Below are 11,823 nucleotides of genomic sequence, written 5' to 3'. Positions count from 1 at the left end.
ATGACGTGTCCTTTAGAAAAAGTAACAAAATTGTTTTATTACTTGTAACGACCAACCCAATCAAAATAAGAGCTTGTAAAAACTTCATCTCGTCCCAACAATCAGTCTTATTGACTGATATCATTGGTTGAATTTTGACAATAACGAATAAAATTGTAAACTCATAAATTTGAATTTTATGATTTTGTCTGTCAGTGAGGTCTATGAAAACGATCTCCCAGAGAAAACCCATCTTGTGATGAATTCTTATCATGAGAAGCTTTTCATAATCTTTTTTACAAGCTACTCAAAAAAGAAAACTTTTTTAAGCTATTCTATAATCCCAAAAATACTTTTTGATATTCTGGCTTCTATTGAAGAACCTTGAAGAGCCCACACTAATTACCGATATTTTTCTGATGCTCGCACATGATTTTTTATAAGAACATCTAAAAATTTTGGTTAAAAGCTTTTGGTTCCGATGTTCTTAACTTCTTCATTTTTAAGCCTAAAAATGCTCTAAACGTGTTCTTCTTCCACCATTTTTAGCATACTTTTGTCTATTTCCTAAGAAATCGGGCATTTTAGAGTTTGCAAAACCTTAAAATGTTCTTAACTAGTTCTTATTATATATGCAATCAAAGAGTTCTTCTATATAGTTTTTTCTTATAAAAAAAGTGTACTCAAAATGAAAATGTCGCCTGTTTTAACATACTATTTAGGGTTGTCTGTCCATCCTTTTCATAAAATTCCTTGTCTTTTCATTTCAGCGAGTTTCATGAGGAATTATCTAAACGACAAAGGATCGTATCAGGACTTCGTGCAATTCACACACAGCAAACGTCAAACACTTATGAAAACTCTCGGTGAAAACAAAAAACATGCAGATGGTATGTATTATTCTCTTAACTTGTCCCCAGGCTCTTTTCCTTTTATGATCACTTGATAAGATGTTTGACCCTAGGCAATCAGAGAGCTTTAACTGTAGCTTACTCTTGGGTACCTAATAAAAGCGTCCCCCCGCTAATTAATTTATCGAAAATCTTCCGCCCATGACATTTTTATTTCAACCCCCCCCCTGCTTATTAATTTTTGGGAAGATGTTTTTAAAAGTTTCCTCATTTTCCCTAATTCTGCTGTATTAGCCTCCGTTACAAAAGTTTTCCACCCAGGACATTTTTATTCCGCTCCCTGCTTATTTCACACCCCCTCGCCCGAAAGTAGGTGACTCTGTCGATTTGGTTGAGACTCTGAGACTATTTTTAGATATTTTTCCAGCCGCATTTTTGGTGAATAATCATTGGATGTCTTTAAGGTATTCTGGTTGAAATGAAAATAAACCAGCCGAGGCTGGAAGGTCAGCCAATAGAGCTTAGCTAGATAGCTTTAATAAGTGGGTTAACAGATGTAAGAGATGCACTGAAACAGAGTAGACTAAATATGTTGAATAATGTACAAAATGTGAAACATTTGATAACTTGATTTAAAATTATGTAAAACAAGCCTGAGAGCTCCTCCATCCCCCCCCCCCCCACGAGAAGCTCAAAGTATACTTCTCTTTAGCATTGTCCATATAGTACGTACGCAAAGATTTTCCAAATATTTGACACCCCCTCCCCCCTTGTACGCAGAGAACAATAGAAATGACTTTGTTTAAACAATAGATGTACGCTTTTGCTAAACCCCCTCTCCCCCTTCACTGTGTACGTACTATATGGATGGCCCCTCCAGTCTGGGTAAATAAATTTTGTAGTTTAGTACCGTCAAGTTACACAACATGCACACAACCATCTTGAAGACTTTGCTGGTCGCAAATGATAATCGAAAGCAAAACTTAAAATTCATAACTATGCGGGGAAGCTCATTTTTCCCCCGTTTTGCTTTAAACTCGCTTTTGATTGGTCTATGAATTTGGGCGATTGATTTACCGCCTTGGCAGAATAAACACACAACCATAATAAATAAATTCAACAGGGCAGCGGTGTAGCAATTAATTTCAACTGGGAGTCCTCTCTTCTGTGCCAAGCACTGGCAGTGTTTTTTAAACTTTAAAACAATGTTAAATGAAGACCAGATTGATCTGTTTGTTATGGCTGTGCAAGTTGTGACAAGAGTGTGCATGTTGTGTAACTGGACGGCAGCCCGCTTTCTGCAAGTCTGATAAGAGATATCTATAAACTGTTATCGCCATTCATTCCATTCCATCATTCAGTCAAAATGTGCGCCAAGGTTAGAAAAGGTTAGAAAAACACAATCTGCGTCCGGAACTACGTGAAAAATAGTTTGATCAATTCCAACAAGAACTGTATATATTAAAATATTAATATAAATGATCAAATTCCAATTCCATAATTTTACAAGTCCAATAATAGGAGATGTGATGTCATCATTTGGTTCCCGTCATATCTGATTTACGGTCAGCAGGTAGAGCTGGAGAGTCGGAAAGCTTTTCCGCTGCTTTGCTGGATTTCCACTGTCGACCTCTGCACGCTCTGTGTTTAAAAGTTTTCAAATCGAAGTAGAGAGCCGCATGCTAATGGAGTAAACCGAAAACACCTGTTTATCCACGGTTTCTCAATTTTAAAATTCGGATCAGTCCACACGAATTCCCTTTCAAGATGTATAGCTGATTCTTAACAGAAAAATATTTTCGACTGACCGGCCGAACGACTCCCACTTTTTAAAGTAGAAATGACGGGAACCAAACAGTTTTTTGCGATTCGCCTTTATCACAAACACGTCCAAGTCCAAAAAAGCACGATTGCATTCAGTCTTTATCAAATTTAGACAGTAGCTGTGCTTTTGTAAACTTTATCAAATTCCAATAACATTATAACACTATCAACCCCCCCTAGAGGCAAACAAGAAAAATATGTTTTTATTGCAAAAACTATTAAAAAGCAGCAATATAAAAAGTATCAGAAAATTCAACATAAACAAAAACTTGAGCAAATGGCTTTAAACCTTCAAAGGATGTAGAAAAAGAATCCCCTTGATGAAAATCATGTGTTTGATTTGCCGAGTTAAAAAAATAAATGACAGAAATTGAAGCTTGCAACAGATTTACACTGGAAATACTTTGGTACAACACTGACTTATCACATCTGACTATCGCTTGAGCCGCCATCTTGAAAGTACATTATGATCTGTAAAAACGGTAAAAACAACGCACGCTAAAAGTACCCAAAAAGTTAACCCGATCGGAAGAAAGTTTAGAAATCAAAGTGAGATCGGAAAATCGGATATTTTTTTTGCCGTCTTATGGTGGAAGAAAATTTTACCTATTATAATGCTCAGCTTAGGCTGACCAATAAAAATAAAGACTTTGTCTAATGGACCAAGAATCTTAGATTTACACTTTTCTGAAACTTTCAACTTCGGATCAAAAATCTTCATTCTTCATTATCATTTTTAAAGATTTTGGATTATTTCAAAGCCTTAAAATAATCCGCTCAAAATAATTTTTCCAACGAGTAATTATACCTTTTCTAATTTTTGGGACAGACTTTAATAAATCTATTCTTCCATTCATAATTCCAGCTGTCAACAACCTGGTCACAAAGGCGAATGCTCGTACAAAGCACCTAATGTCTTTGATAGCTGGTCATGAAACTGAAATCCAAAAGCTACAAACATCTTTACAAGAAGAAAATAATTCATTAAAAGACTTACTATTAAAACGAACCAACCTTATGGAGACATGTAATGAAAACACGAAAAAGATCAAACAACTGGAGCTTCAGGCTGCTTCGTTTGAGGCTTACAAAAAATTACCTGCTAATATGTGAGGTGGTTGTGCGTTTTGAATGTTAAATATATTTTACGTGGTCATTCTTCGTCAAATCGTAATATGCAGATTATTATTCTGTTTGGGAATTGGGAGACAGCATCAAGCAGATCCTTCGTTTGATGGAAAATTATTACAATCGATTCGTTTTGAAATATAGTTTGTGTATTGTATTGTATCAAGTTCCTTGGTTGTATATTGGTACCCATGTCTCTTTTTTCCTTTCTTTTTCTTACTATTATTTTTCTCAATATGAGCTTTTGATAGTTTTCTTTTCATGTAAACTTTGTAACCAGGACAACGTTAGATGTCTTTGAAGGTATTTCTTGAAGATTTATTTTCTAATCTTCAATAAGATATGATTCGTTCAGCTTGTATAGTCCATTAATTTAGACTGAACTTTAAAAAAATTGTTTTGCCGTTAATCGACCGACCCTACCTCGATACCTACCGACCCTACCTCGATACCTGTCGACCCAAAATAATTTATTGAAATTTTTAACAAGAATTTCTTTATCAAATCAGAACAACTATTGTGTCCATCTCGTTTCTATCTTGAGCTTATGAACCGTGAATTCCCTTCGCCAGTTCGTTAATTCTCTCATAGATCGTCAAAATAAAAAAAATTCTGACCGACGACCCACACATCCACCTCCAAAATCTAGGGCCGGGTGACGGCAAGCCATAATTTATTTATGTCCAGCCTATAGTTATAAGATTTGGATGTTGGTGATCTACCTTACAGTAAAAATACTCTCTCCCTGACTAATCGGGCGATTAACTTACTTTTCATTTTTAATAACGTCTAGTAGCATAATTTATCGTACAATTTATTTAAATTCAATATCGGAGTTTTTGATTTTTCTAAAAAAGTGATGCATTGTGGGATTGTTTCGGGAGTATTACAATAGAATTCCCTCGAGGAATTCGTAAGAGGTTTCTATTGTAATACTCCCGAAAAATCCCACAATGCATCGCTTTTTTAGAAAAATCAAAAACTCTGATAAGATCTATCGACTACTTGTTGCTTGTATTTCCAACATCATTTTTGTAAGCTTGTAACTTTTCATTTCTTTGGATAGCTAGTTTTGTTTCTCTGTGCTCTTCAGTTTTCTTTACTTCATCACTGGCTCATTTTTCATTTATGCCTCATTGTAATCACATAATTTTCTTCAGTCTTATAACAATCCTAAAGGTCAATAATTTACTGCTTTAAGTCAGGAACTTTCATACTCAAGAACCTCGATTGAGTGACGGTTCCTCTAACCATGCTCCAACACAAACGTCCTGCGATTGCGGAACGTGTATTATATATATATATCTTTGCGTATAATTCGAGCTCGAAAATTTAGAGCTTTTCGGGTGTTTATTATTGAGACATTTACATAGTATTTAGAGTGACATACATGAATTTATTATCATTTGACAACAAAAATCTTTTTTTTTTTAAGATGTGTAATTTTTAACAGAAAATATAGCAAGAGTTTATTATTTTCTAGTAGTATCCATTTTAGAAATTCCTACAAATCTATACAACATATTTATTTTATGGGAAGAATGATAAATGGGTGTGTGATGGAATATGTAATCCCCTAACGAAATTCTAAGTCTTTTGCTGGTCGAAAATGAAATGAACTAAAGGCCCGTGTTAGGTTTGTGAGCTGACGGGTATGTCTGATCCCAAGTTCGAAAATGAACCATTTGAGTGACTGAATTTTTCCGAATTTGAAAATTTTGTCATTTTTTGACGTTTTTGCCACCCTTAGACAGACTATTTTTTCAGCAAAAATGTTCATATTTTTAGACCAAATTTCAAGAATTTATGACCCTTTCAGAAAGTCAATTTTGGAATTTTGTAATTTTGGAACACTTACAGAGACTTATTTCCTTTGGTTTTTGTACCCCTTTGAGGGACTTTCGAGGGCGTGAAAAAGGGACCGTTATGCCTTGAACATACCGAACCCATTTCGCCTCAGTGAAAATCAATGCGAGAAATCTTTATAATGACTAGTCATTCTTTCGGTTTTTCCTTTTTTTCATAGAAGTCTAATAAAAAAGGAATCCTTGGATGAATGTCTGCACCCCAATTTGTATTCAATTCATGTAAGTTATTCTTAATCCGTTATGTTATACTGAACAGGCTTTTTGTTGTCAACTTGTTGTAAATTGCAGAATGAGATCAAAGACCTAAGCGCTTCAAACCAGGGATCCACGGCTCGAGGCTCTGCTCCTTCCTATGTACCGCTTAGCCAAGAGGAATGGCTGTGGACCCAGTGAAAACAATCGAAAGAATGTCTAAAAGTCATAGATTACTGGGTCATGTACGTAAAATAACGACTCTATCATTTGCCCTGATGTAATCCAGCCTCCGTCTCTTTAGACTTGAGTTGAAAATAAGGGGTGCAGCTATAATTTTGTGATAAATTTGACGACTCAGATGCATAAGTTCAGTTGCAACTTGGTAGTAGACGGGACCAGAATTGTTGACCCAATTTGTTTTACTCTGTACTGAAGCTATTAGATAGTCATTCTTATTTAGACCAGATTCCTTTTTTTTTGTAGGTGTCTGGGGGTAGAATGAATGGAAATAAAGATTAGAGAACACTTGAGGAACACAACAAAATATCAAAAGGTGTGTGTTTATTTTTTCTGGATTTTCATAGTTTTAGATGTTTTATGCAAATAGAAGCTAGAGTCTACTGGGATTGAACATATAGTTATCAACCCTCAAAAGATTAGCCTGGGTTTACCCTAATCACGTGTAGATAGAATTAAATGGTAACATCTAATATAATAGAGTGCGGAACCCAGTTGGCGTGATAACCCAGTTGGCGTGAATTTGACTTTGGACACTATTGGAATAAAATCTATGATTTTTTCCGAGAAAATCAAGTTCGGAGTCTTGAAGGGAAGCTTGGTTCCCACTTGGCGATAAGAAGCGATAGAAAGTGACAGAAAGGGAGGGAAAATATTTTTTTTCAATTTTCAATGGAAACATGGCGATAACTTTCTGTCGCCTTCCAAAGTAATGATTTTTTTCGTGAAAAAAAATTCAAAACAAAAGTGTGTGATATGAGAGTTTCTCTTGATTTTGTTCTGCTATTTGAGTACGTACTGCAACGAATAAAAATATATCAGACATGACCAAACGACAGCTTACTACAAAAAAAATGAAATGTATGAAAGAATGGCTTCTTCATCTGATGATGAATCCATATCCCGGGGGGCAGTGGGTTTACCAACTGACGGTATGTACGGCGAAATAAATGGCTTTTAGAATTGCACCCTTACAGTGCAGAAAAAAATCGGTGAAATTCATACCCTTACAGTGCATTTTTTCAAATTTTAAACTCTTTTAGAGCAAAAAAATCAGCTTTTTGAGCAAAAATTTGCAATTTTTCCTAGATTTGCTGAAATTTCCACCCATACAGTGCATTCATCAAAAGTCCACCCTTACAGTGCATTTCTGATATTTTGAAAAACATACCCTTAACCGCCGCACATACCCGTCGGTCAATTTGCCTGACTGCCCCCCCCCCCATCCGGATCCATATTTATTCATTTGATTTCTTTCTGCTCGTAGTTTAAGTTTTTCTCTTCTAATTTTTCAAAAACATCTGTTTTTTCATATTTCCATCGCTTGCTATCGCTTTCTATCGCTTCTTATCGCCCAGTGGGAACCAAGCTTTTTTGATAGAAAGGAATGGGAGTACCATTCTTTTGTGGGGTACTCCTTTGAAAATTCTGTAGCGAAGTGAATTTATCTCCTTAAGCTTTACTTGGTTCCCACTGGGCGATAAGAAGCGATAAAAAGTGACAGAAAGTGAAGGGAAATATATTTTTTTTCAATTTTCAATGGAAACATGGCGATAACTTTCTGTCGCCTTCTATCGCTTTCCATCGCCTTCTATCGGTTTCTATCGCCAGAATAAAAAGATGAAAAAGTTTTCATATTTATCGCTTTCTATCGCCTAACATAAAAGAGTTCCGACAATTTTTAAACATAGATTCTCAAAGTAATGATTTTTTTCGTGAAAAAAAAATTCAAAACAAAAGTTGTGATATGAGAGTTTCTCTTGATTTTGTTCTGCTATTTGAGTACGTACTGCAACGAATAAAAATATAACAGACATGACCAAATAACAGCTTACTACAAAAAAATTAAAATATATGCAGGAATGGCTAAGTCTTCTTCCTCTGATGATGGATGCATATTTATTCATTTGATTTCTTTCTGCTCGTACACGTTTTTTTTTTTATAAGGAACCTTAACTTTGCTCTGAGCCTGGAGTTCCTTATTTTTACAGAGAATTTCAGTCTCAAAGTTCCTTATCGAGTTCCTTACTACATAGGAAATTTTGAACTTTTTGCCCCTTTAAAGATCAAAATTTGGTCAAATTAGTCCCAATAAGGTACATTATTTTCAAATCCACTTATTCTCAGCCTGAGCAGTTCCTTAACAATTCCTTATTTTTTGAACCATTTTCAGCCTCGAGTTCCTTATAAACGTGTTCCTTATAAAAAAAAAAACGTGTAGTTTAAATTTGTCAAAAACATCTGTTTAGATTAATTATATGTTGGTGTCAATGCAAAACATTTTCAAGTATATTTAAAATTGTTATAAATATGAAGTGATCTAAGTGTATTTAAAATTGATGTAAGTTTGAAGTGATTTATTTTTTGTAAGTATGAAGTGATTTATCTTTTGTAGAGAAACAGTTTTGATATCATTTAGTACGTATGGAAAGTTTCAATAATTTTACAAGTTTGTTAATTTGAGCATTTTGGGGGGATTCTCTTTTGGAAAGAGAAAGCAAGAAGTTCTTGCGGCAGAGTTTCTCTAAAAATTTCCCGTGTTTTATATATAATGGTTATGAGCACAGGATTATGATATATTGTATATTCAACAGTATTAATAAATGATTGTTCATGATTAGTTCTATTAAATGTATCAAGTGTTCTGAGGGATAAGAACTAAGGAACCATCCACTTAGCTATATGTTATAAACCTTAGTCATTAGCTATTGGTGGATTATGATATCAATGGTGCATACCTTATACCGCAGAACATTGGGGGGATTCTCTTTTGGAAAGAGAAAGCAAGAAGTTTATGCGGCAGAGTTTCTTTTTTTAATAGTTTTTTATTAGTTCTCTGTAAGAGCTACCAGAACTTATCAGAAAATACACTGAACTTACTTAATAAACGCTACAGCAAATGAAAATGACATATGCTCAAGAAAGATCTACATCAATGTTCTAGGTATAAAGTATGCACCTATGATATCTTAAGGGTCCTCTGAGTGATGACTAAGGCACTGTAACATACACTCAAGTCCCAGGACCCTTAGTCAGCTTTGTAAAATCCGTGTGTTTTCAACATGAGAAATATCGTCATCGATGACGTAAGCAATTAACAAAAGAAAAAAAAGAAAGATCAAAGAGATTTTTTTTAACTAAGATTTAAGATACCTTCGCCAATCTTGGGAATCTCCATTTTTCGATATTTTATTAGCGCTTTTCGTGACGATTACTCTCATATAAATCTTATCACCACTAGGATTGGCGAAGTTTGTGAAGTTGAAGCACACGAAGAATTGACTATTTCAATCATCTGCGTCGGAGCTCAAGTTATCTGAAATTGGAATCGTCTAAGACACGATGTGTAATGAATTGTAACGAACGATGATTGTTGATTTTAAAGTCGTTAAAAGTGCGAAGTAATTATCTTGGGAATAGATGAACTGAAAATCAATTAAAATAAACCAGCCGAGGCTGGAAGGTCAGCCAATAGAGCTTAGCTAGATAGCTTTAATAAGTGGGTTAACAGATGTAAGAGATGTACTGAAACAGAGTAGACTAAAAATGTTGAATACTGTAATGTACAAAATGTGAAACATTTGATAACAAGCCTGAGAGCTCCTTCACACGTCCCCCCCCCCCCACGAGAAATTCAAAGTATACTTCTCTTTAGCATTGTAGCACTGTTTTTATGACATCAAACAATTAAGCTATAGTTCACTACTATAAAATAAAAGAGAAACATAGTGTAATTAAACTTTTTGTTAATTTCATTCCAGTCAGTTATGATACATTTTTTCTGTTCGATGTAGACAATATCCATATCTGACCAAAGTGTTATACTAGAAATAAATAAGAAAATTGCCAAAACGTCAGAAACTGTACTTTTTGTTTTACTTGATAAAACTCCAATTTCACTTTAAACTAACAAGCTACAAAGTTTAAGTCACAAAGCGCAAACTCCAGAAAAACACAATTTGCATCAAAAACTTTACAAAACGTTAAGTTCATATTTATAACATTTCAACAGGAACTGTATTTTGGTAGACTTGGTCAAATTACAGAAACCATTTATCAGTTGTCTGCAAGGGCAATGAGGTACGTAAATACTGACTGCTATTCAGTCAAAGCCAAAATTTGGCAAGGTCAGAAAAACATAATTTGCATCCAGTCTGCGTAAATAAATTTTGTAGTTTAGTCGCAAATGATAATCGAAAGCAAAACTTAAAATTCATAACTATGCGGGGAAGCTCATTTTTCCCCCGTTTTGCTTTAAACTCCCTTTTGATTGGTCTATGAATTTGGGCGATCGCCTTACCGCCTTAGCGGAATAAACACACGACCATAATAAATAAATTCAACAAGGTAGCGAAGTAGCAATTAATTTCAACTGGGAGTCCTCTCTTCTGTGCCAAGCACTGGCAGTGTTTTTTAAACTTTAAAACAATGTTAAATGAAGACCAGATGGATCTGTTGTTGTGCAACTTGGCGATATAATTCATTAAATTCTAGAAACCATTTTTCATAACTTTCTGCAGTCCGCTTTCTGCAAGTCTGATAAGAGATATGTATAAACTGTTATCGCTTTTCATTCCATTATTCGGTCAAAACGTGCGCCAAAGTTAGGAAAGGTTAGAAAAACACAATCTGCGTCCGGAACTGCATGAAAAATAGTTTGATCAATTTCAACAAGAACTGTATATATTAATATTAATATAATTGATCAAATTCCAAAGACCATTTGTCATAATTTTGCAAGTCCAATAATAGGAGATGTGATGTCATCATTTGGTTCCCGTCATCTGACCGACCCTGATTTACGGTCAGCAGGTAGAGTTGGAGAGTCGGAAAGCTTTTCCGCTGCTTTGCTGGATTTCCACTGTCGACCTCTGCACGCTCTGTTGTCTGTGTTTTCAAATCGAAGTAGCGAGCCACCACATGCTAATGGAGAGTAAACGGAAAACCAGTTTATCCACGGTTTCTCAATTTCTTAATTCGGATCAGTCCACACGACGGATTCCCTTTCAACAAGATGTAGCTGCTTCTTAAAAGAAAAATATTTTCAACCGAATGACCGAACGACCCCCACTTTTTAAAGTAGAAATGACGGGAACCAAACAATTTTTTGCGATTCGCCTTTTAGTCCAAAAAAGCACAATTGCATCCAGTCTTTATCAAATTTAGACAGTAGCTGTACTTTTGTAAACTTTATCAAATTCCAATAACATTATAACACCATCAATCCCACCTAGAGGCAAACAAGAAAAATATGTTTTTATTGCAAAAACGGCAATAAAATTAAAAAGTATCAGAAAATTCAACATAAACAAAAACTTGAGCAAACGGCTTTAAAGCTTCAAAAGATATAGAAAAAGAGTCCCCTTGATGAAAATCATGTGTTTGATTTGCCGAGTTAAAAAATAAATGACAGAAATTGAAGCTTGCAACAGATTTATTGCGAAGCGAATATACATGAGCGAAGCAGTTTTGCTATCGTGTATATGTACCTTTAAATCTCACCTACGCTGGGGAGCGCAAATGAAAAATTACTATATATATCCAATCTTTCAAACGCAGAAATGATTGAGAAAGCCGTCCGCCCTTCCTTAGATCAAACCTAGAATCGCGGCGGAGAGACCTGGAATTACGGATGGTTAGATTCGTTTTTTTCAAAAAGTGTCGCCTCGTGCGTTTAGATATACCAATTCTTAAAAGCTACGGAGATAATACACGTGGTTACCGGTACTAGATAAGCCTTG

Source organism: Clytia hemisphaerica, unplaced genomic scaffold, assembly GCF_902728285.1.
Source record: "Clytia hemisphaerica strain Z4C2 unplaced genomic scaffold, Clytia hemisphaerica genome assembly, whole genome shotgun sequence".
Classification (NCBI taxonomy): domain Eukaryota; kingdom Metazoa; phylum Cnidaria; class Hydrozoa; order Leptothecata; family Clytiidae; genus Clytia; species Clytia hemisphaerica.
The sequence above is the reverse complement of the archived record's forward strand: the minus strand, read 5'-3'. Positions refer to the sequence as shown.